This window comes from Natator depressus, chromosome 6, assembly GCF_965152275.1.
Source record: "Natator depressus isolate rNatDep1 chromosome 6, rNatDep2.hap1, whole genome shotgun sequence".
In the NCBI taxonomy this organism is placed as follows: Eukaryota; Metazoa; Chordata; order Testudines; family Cheloniidae; genus Natator; species Natator depressus.
Genome location: NC_134239.1, coordinates 21,331,056 through 21,352,191, shown reverse-complemented (window position 1 = coordinate 21,352,191; position 21,136 = coordinate 21,331,056). Strand labels below are relative to the sequence as shown.

Below are 21,136 nucleotides of genomic sequence, written 5' to 3'. Positions count from 1 at the left end.
GGGAAAGTTCTAAGTAGTCCCTTCAAGAATCTAGTCACCGTAGGATGAGTAAAGATAGTCTGGTCATTAACTGGAAGATGAAAGGCACTGACTGATGCAAGATGGTCCCAGAGAAGCCTAATGTCTTAAGGGCTAGTAGGTATTAATAACAGGATTCCCAGCAGATTCTGGGGATAACCAGCATTGTCGTGACCAAGAGGAGAAATGCTTCCATTTGGCCACATAGCATCTCCTAGTAGACTCCTTCCTGCTTTGGTTGAGAATAGATTGAACTGCCATTGAACATGTGCACCCAATGTCTGAGCAGCCATATCCCAAAGGAGGTGGACAGTTCCAATACTTTCCACGCGTTCTGTCTGGGTTTGTTTCCCTTCGGCGGGGGAAGAGTGATACACATCTGAAGCATCATATTCGCTCAATGAAATAGGCTCCCACATTATTGGTGGTACAATCAATACCGGTGGGACGATGCTCCAAGTTGCAGATGCAATAGGTGAGGATCCCCTTCTCCTCAAGGTGGTTTCTTCAGGAGTAGTGATGTCTCCAAGGAGGACCAGGCCCAAGAGGAGACTGTGGGATGGAGAAAGCCAAAATATCCTCTGATGAGGTAAAGTTTTTGGTCCTTCCTGATGATCCCCTTGAGGAGGGGACAGCAGATCTGGGCTGTCAAATGGTCTAGTATTTGGAGGATCCTACAAGGAGCGTGTCCAGAACTGTCAAAGGGAGTCCAGTTTGGAACTCCCAGATGGGATCGGTGAGTACCGATCTTTTGGTTCCTTCTTCCTTCGTGCCTTACCCTCTTGAAAAGGAAGTGTATGCAAATCTAACTCCTTAGGGCCCATGTGCGAGAACTCAGTCCAAGTTGTATGAGATGGGAAAGGATCCTTTGTCTTAGAGGCAGTTCTGGATGGGGATCTGTCCTTATGCCTATGGTCATATCCTCTGCTCTCATGAACGGGTTTCTTAGGACTAAGTGTTTTGGCCTTTACTCCAGAGGGGTGCTTGGAGGGGTGCTGATTGCGGTCTGAGGACATGGTACAGGGGGGTTGCCCCAGACTGGATCCAAATGGGGTCTCATAGCCTGCTCCATGAGGTGCTTCTGCAAGTGGAGTTCTCGTCCTTCATGAGTTCAGGGAGGGAAAGACTGGCAGACGCTGCAATTGGTAACAATAAAGGCAGCCCTGGTGCGGCAGAGAAAACTAAGCTAACGATAAAACCACTAAAAACACGACGACATCTAAACTACTAAAAGCTATTTACAATTGGTGGTTTACCGGTACTAACGTAGAGGAAGACCAAAGCGGGCACAGACAATTCTGACTCAGGCCATGCAGCAGCAAAAAAGAACTGGAGAGGCGTCGGTCCGCACTGCCCTTTCTGCGCTCAGTGTAGAGCGCAAGGAGGTGAACTGCATCTGAGCGGATCAACAGACACTGTTTACGAAAAGTCTGCATACTTAGGCATATGGTACATAGGCAAACCTATGCATGGAATACACAGAGGCTTGGGCGGCCGGTATAATCGGCCAGGGGAGGCTCTGCCTCCCCTAGCGCAGCTGTTGCCGCAGAACCCTGGTTGCAGGTTTGGCAGGGGAAATTATTGTTTTTTATTATGCCCCATGCAGGTTCCGGGGTGGTTGAGGAGGCAGTATGTGCTATTCGGCTCCCTGTGCTCCAGGGAGATTACTGAGGAACCCGGGATGCTGAGCAGCACATACTGTCTCCTCAGCCACCTGGGAACCTGGATGGGGCATAAGCAAAAGTGGAGGTTCTTCTTCCGACAGAGAGAAGAAGAGAGCTTTCAAATTTTCACAGGGCGGCTTGCGGCGGGAAGGTGCGGCTGCGAGGGCTCCGACCAGCTCTGGGGTCCTCTGAGCAGGTTGGTGGGGGGGGCGCTCATGGCTTTGGCTGGCCTGGGGCTCCTTGGCTGTGGGTGGGGACAGGGGGTCTCGGAGCTCCGGCCGCAGAGGGAGGCTGGGGGTCTCGGGGGGGCTCCGGTGAGAGGAAAGGGGTCTCGGGACTCTGGCACTGGGGGGGGGGGGTAGGGGCTGGGGCTAGCCTCCCCAAAGTGTGGCTCCACCCGCTGCCCATGCACATAGGGACCATCACTCAATGAACAAGTGGCTATAAAGGCAGTGGTGGAAAGTGGACAGGGCTAATACAAAACATATCTGATCATCTGCGAAAGCAATCTAGTTCTGTCTGCAACCATGCCATTGACTGTGTCAAATCACAAACTCCTCAGTGGTGGCGATGGTGGTGAGACAGACTACCTCCTTGTCACCCAGGCCTGGAACATGCTAACAGTTTATTCCTTCAATTAGCCACAATTCTTAGCTCAAATAGGTGCCATAAACTCCTAATACAGGCTACAAGTGAAGCCACAGAAGCACATTACAAGCCTCAAATGAGGAGCATGTGAGTAGGACCAAATACAGAGAAAGAAATTTAAATGCAGCTAATAAAACCAGGGACACAAACAGGTTTATTTGCAAGAAGGTGGTACTGCTGGTACACTATGAAAAGCCTTGTAACTTGTTACTTTTCTGATCCATCAGCATCAAGAACATAAGAGTGGCCATACTGGGTCATACCAGAGGTCCATCTAGCTCAGTATCCTGTCTTCTGATAGTGGCCAATGCCAGGTGCCCCAGAGGGAATGAACAGAACAAGTAATCATCAAGTGATCCATCATCCCTTGTTGCCCATTCCCAGCTTCTGGCAAACAGAGGGTAGGGACACCATCCCTGCCCATCTTGGCTAATAGCCATTGATAGACCTATCCTCCATGAACTTATCTAGTTCTGTTTTGAACTCTGTTATAGTCTTGGCCTTCACAACATCCTCTGGCAGAGTTCCACAGACTGACTGTGCGTTGTGTGAAAAAAGACTTCCTTTTGTTTGTTTTAAACCTGCTGCCTATTAATTTCATTGGGTGACCCCTAGTTCTTGTGTTATGAGAAGGAATAAATAACACTTCCTTATTTACTTTCTCCACACCAGTCATGATTTTATAGATCTCAATCATGTCATCCCTTAGTTGTCTCTTTTCCAAGCTGAAAAGTCCCAGTCTTACTAATCTCTCCACATACGGAAGCTGTTCTATACCCCTAATCATTTTTGTTGCCCTTTTCTGAACCTTTTCAAATTCCAATATATATACTTCCAATATACTGCATGCAGTATTCAAGATGTGGGCGTACCATGGATTTACATAGGGGGTAACATGATATTTTCTGTATTATCCATCCCTTTCTTAATGATTCTCAACATTCTGTTCGCTTTTTTGACTGCTGCTGCACGTTGAGTGGATGTTTTCAGAGAACTATCCACGATGACTCCAAGATCTCTTTCTTGAGTGGTAACAGCTAATTTAGACCCCCATCATTTTACATGTATAGTTTGGATTATGTTTTCCAATGTGCTTTACTTTGCATTTATCAGCATTGATCCCTCAACAATCTAAAGAATTCATTTTGCTAAAAACATTGACTAACACACAACAGCCTGCTGGGGAAATCCTGATTTATTGCTCAACACCTTAGTTTTCTCTTAGCAAAATACTCAAGAGAGGGACACAGTACAACCTGGCGACTGGGCTCCATCATCATCTCACAAATTCTACCCTTTGCTCTGATGAGGACTCATCCTAAAGCATTGAGCAGGTACCTAATCTCTCCACCTCAATTTCTCCATATGTACAATGGGAACAATACTACTTGCTTACCATGAAAGAGTGTTGTGAGGCTTAGATGGTTAATAACTAAAGCACTTTGTAGATGGAAAGTGCTTCCATACTTTATTATAGCATTCCTATTAGTGGACTATTATTGCTCGATCCTGAGCAATATCAGGCTGCAAAACAGTTTGAGATATAAACACACAAAACTGACATGCTTAATGGTCAAAATATTCGCTTTTGAGATTGAAACTTTCCATATTTCATTTGGATGTTCAATTTTTATTTGGAAAGTCTGAGGAAAAATTCCTTCCCTAGTCTGAGTAATGACAGAAAAAAAATTACACTTTTTCCATTGTAAAAAACGAAAAAAATTCTAACCTCATTTTTTTGGGGGGGTGGGGGGTAAGTTGATACTTTTTTTAATTGGAAACAAACTGGCTTTGGATTTGATTTAAGCAGTCATTTGAAAATTGAATACTGAACATGTGCAGTGGAAAATGTCTTCAAATATACAAGGATGCCTTCAAACGAGTGGCTCTGTGCCACCACCTAGGTATGTGTTCACTGGCTTGCTCAAAGAGCTTGTAAGTTCTGTTGGTGATGTGGGGAGCCTGTAAACTCTGCAAACTAAATAGCACCATTCAGTTTGCACTCCACCTCTGAAAAAGTCTAGAAAATAAAAAGCAAAACAAATACCTATGTGAATTTTAAGTCCCAATATTTTTGCTTACCTCAAAGGTTGGTTCCCAGATCTCCTCTCTCATTTTCTTATTTTTCCTCAGGGGTGGGAATTTCCTTATTTAAAAAGAGTGCAATGTATTGTAGGTCCCAAAGCAGCTATGAATGTGCTCAGTGAAAGAAGAGAATGCATCTGAGATAATGAAAGAAAGATTGCCAAAATAGCAGGTAAAGCTGTGCACATGACTTTGGTTAGGAAATAACCAAGTTATGTACTAGTTTCTTTTTAAAATTTCTCATGAGTTGAGGAGGAGATAAAAAAGGACCCAATAGGACTATAGAGGCCAAACTTCCAGCTCCCAATATCAAGAGTTAAGGAATTAAAGGATTAAGCTGTAACTGACCCCAACAGAAGATCAATAGAGACTTGAATAGAAAGTATGTTACTGCTTATCTGTACTGAACACTGTCCAGCAATCAATATGTAGCCTGAATTCTTCACACTTCTACGAACAACTTTCCTAGATGACCTGGAAAATTTCCAGGCTGCTAATTCAGCTGAGCTGGGATTTCAAATAATGTTGCCCACAACTCTGCTGCCCTGAAAGAATATCCAAGGCAATTTCACATAAAAGCATATAGATTAGGCAGGGCAAGAGTGTTGTTTTGTTACAACTTGCTATTATGATCCCAAAATAACTGCCGGTATTTTATATTTTAAGAGAATTCCCCCTTGTATGGTTTTTATTGCTAACTACATGTACTCACCTAGGTAACAATGATTGTTTAAACAGAATCTGTGTTCCATGTACCTACCTTTTCACTTTATTTTCCCCAAAGATCAAATTGCCCTTTTCTGGTTATTTTTCATTTATGTACAGTTGGATCACTAAAAATATGTTTAACAAGAAAACCGAAGCTCCTGAGGGAATATCAACTACTTCTCTCCTTTTATCTGGTATAGCAAGCTTAAAAAAAACTGTTACTCACCTTCTCATAACTGTTCTTCAGGATGTGTTGTTCATGTCCATTCCAAAACAGGTGTGCTTGCGCCACTTACTGCTAGGGGAAAAATCTTCCATCTGTCATGCATCTGTAGGGTTGGCCTGGAGGCCCCCTGGACTTGCGCCTTCATAGTACCCAACAGAGGGCCTTTCTGACCCAACCCAACCCTCCCCAGTTCCTTCTTGCTGGGGACTCCGACAGAGGGGTAGGGAGGGAGGGAATTGGAATGGACACGAACACCACATCTCGAAGAATAGTTACGAGAAGATGAGTAACCATTTTTTCTTCAAGTGTTTGTTCATGTCAATTCCAACCAGGTAACTCTCAAGCCCAACTTCAGGAGGCGGGGTCAGAGTTGTCCACCCATTGTAGTACTGCCCTACCAAAGGCCACATCGTCTCTGGCCTGCTGGGTGACTGCGTAATGTGTGGTGAAACTGCGTATGGAGGACCATGTCACTGCCCTGCATATTTCCTGGGTAGACACCTGAGCCAGGAAAGTGGCTGAAGAGGCCTGCGCCCTGGTGGAGTGCACAGTGATCAGAGGGGCAGGCACCCCTGCCGGGTTGTAGCACTCTCAGTAGAAGGACTTGATCCACGATGAAATTCATTGGGAGAGGACTGGAAGACCTTTCATGTTGTCTGCCACGGCCACCAACCGTTGAATGGACTTCTGGAACGGTTTCATTCTTTCAATGTAAAAGGCTAATGCTCGGTGGACGTCCAATGAGGGAAGTCTTTGCCCCTCGCCGCTCAAGTGCAGCTTAGGATAGAACATGGGAAGGAAGATGTTCTGGTTGATATGAAACTGCGACACAATCTTCAGGAGGAAAGCAGGATGTGGCCTGAGCTGAACCTTGCTCTTATAGAACACCGTGTAAGGGGGCTCTGATGTTAAGGCCTTGAGCTCAGACACCCTCCTGGCTGAGGTTATTGCTACCAGAAGCGCCATCTGGTACGACAGGTAAAGCAGGGAACAAGTCACCAGTGGTTTGAAGGGCCACCCCATCAATTTGGAAAGGACCGGATTGAGGTCCCAGGCCAGGACTGGCTGCCTGACTTGTGTGTATAGCCTGTCAAGACCTTTCAGGAAACGGCTGACCATAGGGTTAGCAAAGCCCGAGCAGCCCTATGCACCTGGGTGGAAGGCAGATATGGTAGCCAAGTGACGCCTTATTGATGACATGGACAGCCCCTGCTGCTTGAGATGGAGAAGATAGTCTCTGTGCCACTTATATTAGACTAGCGTCAGGGACGAACGGTGCTGTGCCTACCAGATTGAAAATCTCTTCCACTTGGCCAGGTAGGTAGCCCTGGGGGAAGGCTTCCTACTGCAAAGGAAGACTTGTCTAACCTGGTCTGAGCAAGAGAGCTCCATCGAGTTCAGCCATGGAGCTTCCATGCTGTGAGGTGCAGTGGCTCGAGGTTCAGGTGTTGGAGGTGGCCGTGGTCCTGAGTTAGTAAGTCCGGGAAGAGCGGCAAAGTGACTCGAGCTTCCACAGACATTTCCAAGAGTGATGTGTACCAGTGCTGGGGGGGCCAGGCTGGAGCTATCAATATCACCGAAGCTCATTCCCTCCGACTCTTGAGGAGTACCTTGTGAACGAGGGAATGAGCAGAAACATGTAAAGGAGATCCTCCTCCCAGGGGGAGATGGAACGCGTCCGTGATGGAACCTGGACTGTGATTCAGTAAGGAGCAAAACTGCTGGCACTTCCTGTTGCATCGCCTGGTGAATAGGTCTATTTGGGGAAAGCCCCACTGATGAAAGATTGAGTTCGCAACGTCCGGGCAAAGAGATCCACTCGGGGCCGTGGAACGACTTGCTGAGATGGTCCACCACCAACTTGTTCTGTACTCCGGGGAGGTACAATGCTTGCAGATGTATCGAGTGCTCTACACAGAAGTCCCACAGCATGAGGGCTTCCTGGAACAGGGGAGAGGAGCGTGCACCCCTCTGTTTGTTGATATAAAACATCGCCGTGGTGTTGTCTGTCATAACTGATACACATCTCCCTGTTAAGTGGGCTCGGAAATTCTGGCATGCCAGGCGCACTGCTCTCAGCTCTCTGACATTTAATGTGGAAAGCGAGTTTCACCTGAGACCAGAGGCCTTGGGTCCTGAGGTCTCCCAAATGTGCTCCCTAGCCCAAAGCTGATGCATCCATCACTAGGGAGAGACACAGATGAGGGCTGGTGAAGGGGACCCTTGCACATACTACCTGTGGGTCAAGCCACCACTGGAGGATGTTGAGGACCAGGCAAGGCAGAGTCACAACCCTGTCCAAACTGTCCCGAGCCGGCTGATACACTGAGGCTAGCCACAATTGGAGAGGCCAGAGTCTGAGCCTGGCATGTTGCACCACACAGGTACAAGCAGCCATGTGTCCTAGAAGTTTCAGGCAATTCCTTGCTGTGGTGGTGGGAAACTGCCTGAGACCTTGCTGAGGGACCAAAACCTTGCTCCCAGGAGGTATGCCCTGGCTTGTGTCGAGTCCAGTACTGTCCCTATAAACTCTATCCTCTGAACCAGGGACAGCGTTGATTTCCCCTCATTCAGAAGGAGGCCCAGTTCATCGAATGTCGTTCTCATGAAGTCGACTTGTGCCTCCATTTGAGATCTGGAGCAGCCCTTGATCAGCCAGTCATCAAGGTATGGGAATACCCGTATCTGCTGCCTGGGCAAGAACACAGCCAGGACTGCCATGCACTTGGTGAACATTCGAGGTTCCACCGACAGGCTGAACTGGAGGACTGTAAACTAGTAATGGGTGCTGTTCACCACAAACTTGAGGTATTTTCTGTGGGACGGAATTATTGCTATGTGAAAGTACGTGTCCTTCAAGTCGAGGGAGGCATACCAGTCTCCTGGATCCAATGACGGGATGGTGGAGATCAAAGAGACCATGGGGAACTTGAGCTTCTTCACCAACTTGTTGAGTTCTGGCAGGTCTAGGATGGGCCTGAGCCAAGACTAGAAACCCTTGCCCTTCTGCTCCTGAGGAACCTTTTCCACTGCTCCTAGTGAAAGGAGCGAGTGCACCTCCTGTATAAGGAGTTGCTCATGAGAGTGGTCCCTGAAGAGGGACACAGAAGGGGGATGGAAGGGCACAGAATTGGACGGAGTATACCCTCTACCGTGCGGCGCACCCAGCGGTCTGAAGTGATATGGGACCATGCACGTTAGAAAGGGGACAGTCAGGATGAAAAGGTAAGGCAGGGTAGCTCCAGTTCTTGTCCTGGTGTGCGGTCCTTGACCACACCTTCAAAAGGCCGGTTTGGGGCCCGAAACTGGCTTGGGTTGGCCATACCCTGGCCTGAGGATGGGTGCCTTTTCCTTCTGCCCCTATTCCTCCTCCGGGAACCGTCCTGTCGGTTTTGTTGGTAAAACCGTTGAGGAGGCTGTGGCCTGAAGTACCTGTGCTGTGTAGCTGTGGTGTGTATGCCCATGGACTTGAGGGTGGCCCTCAAGACTTTTAAACTGTACAGTCTCCTGTCTGTCTTTTCAGAGAAAAGGGCCTGACCTTCAAAGGGTAGGTCTTGGATGGTCTGTTGGACTTCATAAGGAAGCCCAGAGACCTGGAGCCAAGAGAACTTTCTCACGGCCACCCCTGTAGCCACGGTTTGGGCAGCCGCATCAGCACCATCAAGAGCCGCCTGCAAGGAGGCCCTAGAAATGAGTTTGCCTTCCTCCACCAAGGCATTAAATTCGGAGAAGGATTCTGGTGGTAATAGCTCAGCAAAATTGGCCATTAAAGGAGTACCTACTAATGACAGCCTGCTGGTTTGAAATGCGGAGCTGCAAACCACCAGTGGAGTAGACATTTCTCCTGAACAAGTCCACCTTTTTCGCTTCCCAATTTTTGGGGGAGGGTCCCTGAAACCCATGACGCTCCCTTTGGTTTGCAGCATCCACTACCAAAGAGTCGGGTGGAGGGTGAGAATAGAGATGCTCATATCCCCTTGAGGGGATGAAACAGAGTCTCTCATTTCTCTTCGCTGTAGGGGGCAAAGAGGCCAGCAACTGCCGCAAAATTTTTGTGGTCTCAGTTATAGTTTTGATGAGTGGCAGCGCAATGCACGAGGGCCCAGAGGGGGCGAGGATGTTCACCATGGGATCAGCATACTCTACCAGCTCCTCTACCTGGATCCCCAGGTTCTGGGCCACCCTGTGTAACAACTGTTGCAGGACCCTGCTATCCTACAAGACGGGGGCTGTTGAAGTGCCCGCAATGGCCTCATCTGGGGAGGAAGATGATGAGAGCACCGGCACATGGCCTTGGTCACTGCCCTCGTCCCCAAGAGGGTCACGTTGTTTGTTGGGCTGCTGTAACCCCGGTGCCGCAGTCACAGGGGTAGGTGCCGGCACAGAGGCCTGAGCAGTAGGGGAAGGTATCGGTGTAGTCTCCGGTGCCAGCTGCTGCACGGGTGGGAAGGATGCCGACACAACCAATGCTAACCTGGATCTCAGCGCCTGGCTCTGACCCTGGGCTTGATGATAGGCCCAGGGAGTCCAAAAGGGCCACTGAGCTGGTGGTTGCCATTGAGGTGGCCACAACGCCGGAAGAGGCTGCCAGTGTCACTGAGATCTAGACCAATCTAGGGGATTGGTGTGGTCCCCCCACGCTGGTGGCCCCACAGAGATGGGGAGCAGTACGACATCATTGCTGGCTTGCCCCTAGATGGGATAGGTGGCCAGGTTATCACCAGTGCCTTGTCCCTCCTTGGAGAAGGTGGTGCCGTCAGGCAAATAAGGTCCTGTGCCGCATCAAAAGTCTCCGGAGTGAAGGGGAGTTGAATATCCCAACCATGACAGTCTGGAGAACAGTAGTGGGCCCAATTCGACTGAACCCCTTGCAGGACAGGAGAAGGTGAGCCCCTGCGAGGTGCCGGGCCCAACATATGCTGGATGGGCTGAGGCCTCCCTGTCACTGGCTCCTTAGGCTTAGGACGGGGAGAGCGCCCTCTCTCCTTCCTCTTTTTCTTCTGGGGCACTGAGGAGGAAGACCGATGCCTACCAGAAGTCTTATGCTTGGCGCCATGTCAGTGCCAGGAGTCCTTAGCCTCCTTCCTTGGTGCCGGACGAGGCTCTCGGCACGAGCTCTGCCAACCTGGGGTTGGACTGCGGGTGGAGGGCTGTCTCCATGAGAAGAATTCCGAGTCTCTGCTCATGATCCTTAAGGGTCCTCAGCCGAAACCCTTTGCAAATGCGGCACTTGTCCTTTTGGTGACTCTTGCCAAGGCACTTCAAACAAGAAGCGTGCGGGTTGCTCTCTGACATCAATTTACAGCAGTCTTGACAGGGTTTGAACCCTGGCGACCGAGGCATGCCCCAGTGTTGGGGACGAAATGGGGGAAACCCCTGCAACGGAAACTTAGAGAAACTACTAACATTGCTAATACTACTAAGAATCTAACTATATACAAATGACAGTGGGACACTGCTAGAGGCACTTGCAGAAGCAAGAGTGAGGGAAGTTCAAACTAGCTGTCACCAGTGGTAAGAAGGAACTGAGAAGGGGTCGGGTCGGCAGGGCCCCATATTGGGCGCCATGAAGGCGCAACTCCAGGGGGCGCCCAGGCCAATCCTACTGATACTGTTAGGGGAAAAAATCTTCCAGCTGTCATGCACACGGCACACGCACACCTGATTGGAATTGGAAGAAACAAGCACTCGAAGAACATTACCATGCTGTTTCCTATGTATGCTCTTGCTGACATGCAGATCAAATGTGATCAGTTTACAACTCAAAAGCTGATTTTTCTACTTGCCAGCCCTAAAAACTCCACTTGGGATCTGAACATCTGAACTGGGATCATCCTGCCTTACGTACGCTGCACACTAGTGACTCAGATTCTGCAAATAGCATTTATCTAGCAGTATTTTTTTGTGAGGCAAAGTAGAACCCAGCTCACTCTTCCATCAGTGGATTGGTTCTGCAGAATTAATGGGGGTGGGGGGGATTTCGTCAGCAAGGTAAGCAGATGTCGCTCAAGCCACAAACAGGAAAGTTGAGCAAGTGGCCTCTTTACTGTTCGTGTTCTGGCTAGCACTGAAATGATGATTTATTTGTGTTAAAGGGAGATGCAGGAGTTCATAACAATGCCTGGGATATAGCAGCTGGCACAGCCACGTTCAGCTGCTAATTGGCAGGTGTTTGGAACATTGGAAGTCCATGACAGTTACACTTCGACAGTAATTTCTGCTGCACAGAGATTCAGGGCATTCATTCCAGAAATACCTTCTGTACAAGCACCTGCCAAATCTGTGAAGCAGCAAGCGAGTCCTCTGGCTTCCAACAACAGGTGTTGGGGGTTAGAAGGGTGCTTTTATCACAGCTCAGTATATCGACCTATGGACATAGCAATGAGTTTTTCGCTCCATCAGCTGCTTTGGGACAACCTTGCTAGTTATGTGCAACCACAGCTGTAAGCAATATCTGTCTGCTTCAGCAATGTTTAGTTATTTCCCCATGGCCCTTAATCAGTTTACACATTCTTTGCCCCCAGATTAGACTACAAGTGGACTGAAAATGGGAACTATTTATTGGGGACCAAATCAGATTGGAGTACCATTGTGCTATGCGCTGTACAGATATAACAGCAAAAGACATTCTGTCCCAAAAGGATATACTACCTTAGTTCAAGATAAAATGCACCAGGTGGGAGAGCAAACAAGGGATGTGGAGGAAGAAGGATGAGAAATCAAAAGAAATTTCTTTGCATATGCTAGCTGTATGAAAAATTTGTAGAAAGAGACCATTGTGGAGTAAAGGGGGTAGTTAATAGGATAATGCAGGGCTTAACTGTGGACGGCCTTAAAGGTAAGGATAAGAGTATGCAGTGGAGAGACTTGAAGTGGATGATGTGTCAGAAAGACTGGCCAGAAGATGGGGGACACTGGCAGACCAGGTGCCAAGCTCATACAAAAGCCCCCATGTCTCAATTGGACACTGACAAATACATAGCTGGAATCAGTCTGGCTCACCTGTGTGTTAATATTGTTAAAATAGGTATTAGAATTATAGGAATGTCATTAAGTGTTTAGACTTTATTGAATGCCTGTGAGTTGCTGCAGGCATTAGTTTCACTTATACCCTCTGTATACCATATTGTAAGACTGTATTGTGAGCCTCTGTGACTAAGTCACCAGATGGGACAGACATTAACTAGTGTGAAATGCTGATCTCCAACAGAAGGTGTTACATCTGGCCCAACAGGAAAGGTCCATCAACAGAGAGACTATTCTGGGATGTTAAAGAGGACGAAAGATATTTGTTCTGCCCTCCTCCACATGAAGATGACTCATGCAAGTGAATTCCTCCCAACAGCTGAGTTTGCAGCTCAAAGCACGTGGCAGGCATGGGATAAAAGTCCCAAACAGAAGGAACTGATTATCTCTATGATGCCTGGACTCCAAGCACAAGCAAGAGATCCCCAGCTGCTTAGCCTGGGTTAGCCCCAAAGGACATATAAAGCTTGCTGAATACAGAGGTTTCCTAACAACTTTGGAAATTTAAGGTTATAACATTTGTGTATATACGTTTACTGCCTTGACTTTGTAAATAACTCTTATTTCCTTTTCCTACATAATAAATTGTATATAGTTTAATATACATACATATAGGGTATATATAGGGTTGGCTAGAAGCGTTGTCTTTGGTGTAAGATCTAAGGTGCAACTGACCCGGAGTAAGTGGCTGTTCTTTGGGTCTGGAAGTAACCTAAAAACTTGGTATAACAGATCATCTATCACAAAGGTATTCTCACCTGGGTGGCAAGATGGATCAGAATGCCCAAGGGGACTGTCTGTGGCTCCATGTTTAGGCTGTTAGTGCCTGAGGAATTTACACTTGATTATTGGTTGGTGAAATCTGAGGCTGGTACTCACACTCTTGAGTCACTGAAGGCAGCGTTACAAGAAGATCTTAGAAGTGTTTTAAAAGGAGGCTAAGGTTACAGCACTCAAGGCTGGAAAGGCAGAGGTTTCAACCATCAAAATGCAAGATAAAGAACTGGATTAGTATTAGAATGGTGGATAAAGAGGAAGGGCCAAATCTGTGAAATGCAATATAGGAAGAAGTAGCAGGATTTAGATACAGCTTAACATTTAGCTCAAAATGCTGCTTGCGTGCTCCTCACTGCCAGATTTCTCCTGCACACTGTCAGATTTTTCTTGCATGTGGCACATGCGCTGCCATTGACATTAGTGGGACTTCAGTGTAAAGAACAAGAACGTACAGCAGCTCCCTGCCACATGGATTGGAGAGGAACATTTTGCTCCTAGTTTCACTTCTATTCTCATTTAGTATTTACAGAATCATAGAAATTAGAAATAAGGGAGTGGTGGGAAGGGTGGGACAAATACCATTAGATCATCATTTGTTCACCCTCTGGGAGCCAAGACAGGACCGTTCTCTACATTCTATCTTCTAGTGCTTTTGTCTAAACTAGTGTTACGATAAAATCCAGTCAATGGAGCCTCTACAGGTTTGAGTACTACAACTTCTAGATTGTTTTAGAAATCTTTCCCTTTCCCCGACCCACTGTAGGCTGTTAAAAATAGGGAAATTGGTTGCTTTCAGTAGGTTCAGAATGAAATGCAAAATGGATAGGAGAGGGTGTGATGACTGCATCTGTGTCAGATGAATTACTCAAACTCTGCTTTTCACCTCTGACAGTTTTACATCATGCAAGGCTGGTAACTTTAAAACAATTTTTGAAGTGACTGATAATTGGGAGAGTAACTAGATTCACTCTCCTTGTGCTCACAAGAATGTTGAGTCATACTCCCTTAATCCTTTCATACCTCACCCCTCTCTGAAAGCGCGGGTGGCTAATCGACTCAACTCAAGCTGTACAGGCTGGATGATGATATTTTAGAATTAAGATGGGGCCATTATGTTTCTACAGGCAACATGGACCTCTTGTTCTCTTCCTTTACTATTTCTTTTGTGAGAGAGGGTCCTGTTTTCTACCTCATTTAGCCATTACCATATTATACTCTCCTTGCACTCTTATGGTAGACTTCTATGAAAGGTCTCTGATTTTATATTGACCCTGTTCACTTTTAATGGGGACAGAAATGGCTATATTCTATCCCTTCAGCGGGAAGGAACCTAGCAACCCTCAGTGAGTCTAATCCTGGCAGGGTATCTACATTTGGATATAGGCCACCATTGCGCCTTAAGTCAACAGGTGACCAGCTTTGCTGTGACTACCCCTATGGTTTTTAAACTCACTTCCTATAGAGCATTCGTTTCAGGCCTTTCCACCCCACTTAAAAGAAAATGCAGCAATACTGTATATTCCACACACATTTTCTGGTTTAAATGCTGTCAGGAATCTCATAACCTTTATTGTTATTAAATAATGCTCATTTGTCTGAATTTTTACTATTTATTTTGTTTTCAGATTACCTGTTTGTGTTTTTTTTAAAATGTATTATGTTTTAACCGTTTGTACAAAGTCCCAAACACTTGGGCAGGTGAGGGGCGTTATTAATGAAAGTATTACCTGATATAGCATTGCCTTAATTACACTAAGGGGCTACCTCTGAATGAGACTTGATTTTGGACGAACAATTAGCACATACCAATCATTTAATTTTTTAATAATTTTACACACAATCTGATACCATGGGCAATTGTAGTGTCATCAGTAGAAAAGCCACATTCACCAATTACAGCAAATGAAATTGATCAAATGTTTGTAATTTCTTAAGCAAACTGCAATATACAGCATTATAGAAGATATTCTAATTACATCTATTTACAAAGAACAAGTTACTGAAAGAATTTGTGTTGCATACAAGAAAACAATCGTGACTTCATAGTACTAAAAATATTAAATTAAAAATAGTGTTACAAACTCTTATCAACCAAAAATCAATAAGTAACTTCTTACAAGAACTTTGACAAATCCGGCTTTTACTTGACATCCTGGTTTATATCAGAGAAACTCCTGCTAGGAAGCAAGAATAAAAATTTAATTTATTCAGACAGCATCCACCATCATGAAATATTGAAACAGGAACAGGGATTTCTAGAAACTATTTTAAAAACACCATCCAACATATAATTTGTAAACGTTTAACTGTCTAAAGTATAAATTAATCCCTGCAATTTTCTTTTGAAGAACATGCCTAATAAAGCTGGCCTCTACCATTTAATAAGTGGAAGGTCTTACAGATCATTTATTTTTGCAGAGAAAAGAAAGAGATCCATAGCGAACAAGGCAGATCTGTATTCTTCAGCAGTCTCTCACAATTGCTACCCTTCTCCGGTAAAACAATAACGGTCACTTGTAAAGCTGTTATTAGCTATAACCGAGTGATTAACTCATTTGCGTGCCATGGAATAAACACAGCCATGTAAAGCAACAGTACAATGCACGATATGCTAACTACTGCAATTAAAAAACAGCTAACTGAGCATAAGGATAATAGAGGCTAAAATGCCCAGATGTGGTTTTATCGAAGTACAGAAAACAGACCTTCATACGCTTCTGGTCACCGTAGACATTAATTCACAACAAGAGCAAATAATACAAGTTGGTGAGATTCTCTCTGAGGGATGTACTCTCTTTAAGGCAAGCTTACTACCAAACCGGTGTTCCTACAGGAGCTCTAGACTTGTAACGGAATAACCTCAGATTCAGAAAATCCTTCAAACCAGTAGTGGAACAGTTGAACTATTATATATAAAAGGAACAAAGCGCAAAATCTGTTTAGACTCCAAATGCAACCATGTGTTGGGTACCTAGTGATACTCAGACCTCAGTGGTTCAGCAGTCAAATTAGTGATCAACATTACCTAAAAGAGCCACAGAAGTGTGAATTCATTGTTTCGTTTACTATAATACTATTCATATTTAAATAATATGATGGGAAATATTTAATTTTCATATATATATATAAAATTCTCTCAGCAAATAAGTTAATAACTTAGTGCAAGTTGACAACTTAATTGGTTAACAGCATAAAAGCATCCTGATTGGTTAATAATTAAATCATAGTGTTTTAATATGTGCTGAAAAGAGCCACAGAAGACAAAGAGCCACTTGCAGCTCACAAGCTGCAGTCTGAGTATCACTGTTTTAGTGTATAGCCTAGAATAGATCTTATCTGTGTTTCAGAACGAGATTAAAGCCTTGGCAATCTCCCAGTGCATTTTAGGGGATGGACAAGCCAGTGCCCTAGGTGCACCACTGATCTGATCAGGATGGCAATTTCTGCGACTAAGGATCTAGCCATGTCTCACCAGAAAGGCACTCCACACCTGGTGTGTTGCTAGCATAGTCTGGGAAAGGTTATGAACAGAGCAGCAGGAAATAAGGGTTGTGGCTGCCTGTGAGAAACATGGAAGTATTCAACTACATGGCGAGCTTCTGCTTCTCCTGAGACCACTACCTTTACAGCAAGCATCAGAAACATTTCCTCTACACAGATTTGTAAGACACACTTTCTCTTCAGTTTTGTTAAGGGCCTACCTGTTAGCATTGCTCTAATTGTAAAGGTTGTCTCGGTATTTTTATTAGAAAACCTGGATGAGATTTTCAAAAGCCAACGAGGGGATTTAACCACAGAATTCTCAGGGTAGGTCTACACAAGCAGATGACATCAGCGAGGCTTTACCGATGCAGCTGTGCCTCTGTAACACGTCTGGTGAAGAAGCTGTATGCCGATAGGAGGACGCTCTCCCATCAGCACAATTACTACACCGCCGTGAGAGGCAGAAGCTATGTTGGTGGAAGAGCATCTCCCACCAAAATAGTGCCGGTATGGACAGTGCTTAGGTCTGTAACTTGCGTCGCTCAAAGAGGGTCTTTTTCACATCCCTGAGCAATGTAAATTAGATGGACTTAAGTGGCGGTGTAGACCTGCCCTTATTGTGGTTAAATCCCCCAGGTAAATCTGAAAGTCTCAACCCCTACTTTTAAGACATTTCCACATCTGGACACTAAAGTTTTGGTTGGCGCTGAAACGTCAACATCCCCCATGGTACCAGGACTTTTGGGTCACATGCCCCAGCAGTTCCCCAACCCCATCCATCACAACTGGGCATGGAGCTATGATATTGAGTGTGTGGGTGCTTCAGCCACATAAATCATCCACACCACAACAGCATGCCACACCTGAGAAACCAAATTCTGGCCATTGTTAAGTTACAGGGGAGCAAAAAAAGGAAGATTCTGGTTTCAAATACTCTCTTAAGGATGGTTATCACTTTAGGGAAGGAAGTAGCATCTAGAGGGATGAACTCCTAAGAAACAGAAGATCCTGTTTTCATGCAAATGTGGCTGACCACCACCATCATCACACAAATGCAAGGAGAAAGACACAAGTAAGAATTTTAAAAAGCACTTATGGGGCTAAGGAGCACAAGTCCAACTGACTTTTCTTGACACCTGTGCTCCTAAGTTCTCTCAGGCACTTTTGAAACTCTCACCCACAGACTATGAAAAATACCTTTATAGACACACACACCCAATCTACATCTATATGTGGCTCATAAAAGCACCTGTTCCAATAATGTTACTAACAATGTAAGTTAAGTGGTGTAGGGAATTAGTGGTTTCTGGAGATGAGTTTAAATCCTGCCTAGGGTTACAGGTAAAAGTTAGCATAGTGGTCTCATTTAGTACCCGTTTATACACATCACAAGGCAACACAGCTAGCACACCTAGCAGTGTTTTACAAGGCCCAAAACCAGAATAGCAAGGAAAAGACTAAGATGTTCAGATATCTGAGAAGAATCATGCACTACGAGTGATTTCAGCTAATTTATTTAGTTCTTTCAGAAGCACCAGTTTCACACTCGATTTTAAAATTTAGAAAAAAGGTGGCACAGAAATGCAATACAAACTTAAGCCAAGTTGGCCTTACCTGAGCTGGATATTAGGTTCTGTGCTACATCAGTTCAGGCTAAGGTGCCCTCTCCCCATCGGGCCCATCTGGTAGAAAATATTTCCAGTTCCAAAATGTTCACCTTCATGACCCTTAGAATTTTCTGTCCTAAGCGGAAACCTCCAGACTATCCGAGCTCTGCTCGCTTTCAGTATCACTCTGACACTCTCAAATCAATGCAGCGTCATCTATCTCCGGCGTGCCCCCACACAAGCGGTCACTGCAGCAGGGAAATGCAACGTCAGAAGCTGTCACTATACAGACTCTCTTCCCTCTACCAGGCTCACTGCAAAGAAAACAAGAAGAGGTCCATCAGCTTTCTATTTCTTGCACCATGCATATATTTTTGTCACAAAATCAGTATCTGTTTGCAAACAAAAAAAGTGTTAAAATTCTGTTTACGTGAACACCCAAGTAAATACACTCAGGGCTTGGCTGTACCATGGGGGTTACAATGGACGTAACCCTGTAGTGCAAATGCTATGGGGAAGTTACTACAGCAACAGAAGGAGTTCTTCTATCCTGGTAGTAACTCCACCTCCCAGAGGTATGTCTACATTGCAATTAAACACCCACAGCTAGCCCATGTCAGCTGACTCAGGCTCATGGAGCTGTAAAATTGCAGTGCACACACTTGGGCGGGAGCCCAAGCTCTGGGATCCTCCCCGCCTTGCGGTGTCCGAGAGCTCAGGCTCCAGCCTGAGCCCGAACGTCCACATGGCAATTTTATACCCCAGCAGCCCGAGTCAGCTGACAAGGGTCAGCTAAAGATGTTTTATTGCAGTGCAGAAATAGCGATGGTAGCTAGATCAACAAAAAACGCTGCTGTTGACCCAGCTACGTCTACACTGGAAGGTAGAAGCTGTGGCACTCTGCATCATAGCTATGTCTCCCAGGCCTCATGATCACTATACCGTGACCACTTTGTACAACATTTCAAGGGTGTAAACCACCAAAGAGGAAAGGAAGCACTTAGGGTGGTACAAGGGACCATCAAAACAGTGGTGCTGAAACTGAGCGAATGAGGATTAAGGCTGAGTTGTCATGAACATTTCCTAAGCCACACAGTCTGAGACACTGTGGAGCAGTCTCCCAAAGGAAACTTAGGGAGCTACATGGCTCAGGTTATTGAAGAGCGTGGGCTGAACTAAGCAATGGCAAAAATACCAAAGGGAGAATCCTGAACTGGCCAAGGGGGATGGGTTACATGCCTCACTAGGTCCATTTCCAGTGTTTGCTTCTTTGTGGATGCACAGGACCTAGATATGTTTGTGCATCCAAACAGCTGTTAAAGCCAGTGGGCAGTGATGCAGTCGCTCAGCCAGAAATTTCACAAAGCAGTGGGCACACAATTGACCATACGTTTAGATCTTAATGGCAACACACACAACGAAATTATTTAAAACAGTTATGACCTCATTTTGCTCAGTTTGGTTTCATTTTATTCATAACATATTCTGTGGTCATTTTTGAAAACTGAGCGGCTCAAATTTTGCTATTCTCCCTTCCAGTTTGAGATTCCAGTCATGTCCTGGTTTCAGTGCTGCTGCATAGAAAAAAATGCCCAACACTGCTTTATATTAATGGAGAGATCTCACCTTGTTGAATTGCATTTTGTTTAGGATTAGGATGGAATTTTGTGATCTGACCAGACATTCTGGGTGAAGTAAAATGCAGTCAATGGGCCTACAGCCACATGATGTCATTTGTCTGTAATTTATTTATGCAGAGAAGCTCAGTTCAAACAGACCTCATTTTCAGTGGGGTCCTGTGTTTTACCCCATTTTCTAGCTTGGTTGACAGATTTATGAGGACAAGTGGATTTACCTGGAGGTCTCAAAGCAAGTTAACCCATGGAGATGGTAGGCAGACATATACTATACAACGTCACCCTCAGTTTTCCTACAGGAGAACACAAGACCCTCCAAAGCCCTTTGCTGCTCTAATTCATTATCCCATACTGTTAACGAGCGAACAGTGCTAATGGAAAAACCAAACTGATGTCCCAGCACTAGCAGCTGCTACCAGTTATATTTTAGATGGAATAATCTTGGCCATTTGCTGACAGCTAAACACAATGAAGCCCAATGGTACACAGGGATTATCCGTCATCCAAACGTTACAGGAAATTGTTGTTAGTCCTTCATCCTGCAATAATTCTCTCAAGACATCAAAAAAAGTTATGAAAGCTGTTAGATTGCAACCTGTGATATGCACAGCACACAGAACTTTAAAGGCTGATTAGAATTTTCCAGCTGAGAATCTCTAAACTATTTTCCAATCACTAACTAGGCTTTGAAAGTGGTTTTCAAACAAACAAACAAACACACACAGAGAGAGAGAATATTAAACCATGTATTCCTGAGCAGTAGAATGCAGTACCTTCACTTGACTTGGATTTTGTAAAATGGCTACCGCAGCAAATTGTTTATCAGGGCAGCTCAAGACATTTCTTCCATTAGGGAAAAAATAAAAATACTCTCAGCATTGGCAGCAACAGCAGCAGTAGGAGGGGGCTTGGAAAGGGGAATAATTTGAATAATTCTGAGAAAATTTACAGGTTTGTAGTTCTTACCTCAAATAATTCAGAAAAAGCTGTTTTTGCAGGCATAAAACTGCTTATTTGTCACAGGGTGTGACGTTTCTACATGAAATTGACAAGCTACCTCAAAGGGAAAATTTATGATTCCGGCCAGGAGGGGATGTAAAGTCCATTTTCAGTTTGAAAAGGCTGAATTAATGGTGTGACTCCACTTTTGAGCTCATTCACAAATACTTGTGAACACACTTCAAAGCATTTAAAACCCCAACATTCACAAGTCCCTTTGTGATACTTCCCTTTCATGTCTCTCCAACCATGCTACAG

The 21,136-nt window shown here is 45.3% G+C and overlaps 1 protein-coding gene across 1 annotated transcript in view; it reads right to left on the bottom strand.

Annotated features, from left to right (window-relative positions):
- Positions 1-21,136, bottom strand: part of LOC141988780 (uncharacterized) — a 174,177-nt gene that overhangs the window by 60,969 nt on the left and 92,072 nt on the right. Inside the window, exon 2 of the mRNA XM_074954731.1 lies at positions 18,250-18,556. The gene's annotated coding sequence lies outside the window, so the exon portion shown is untranslated. The remainder of the gene's footprint in view (positions 1-18,249; positions 18,557-21,136) is intronic.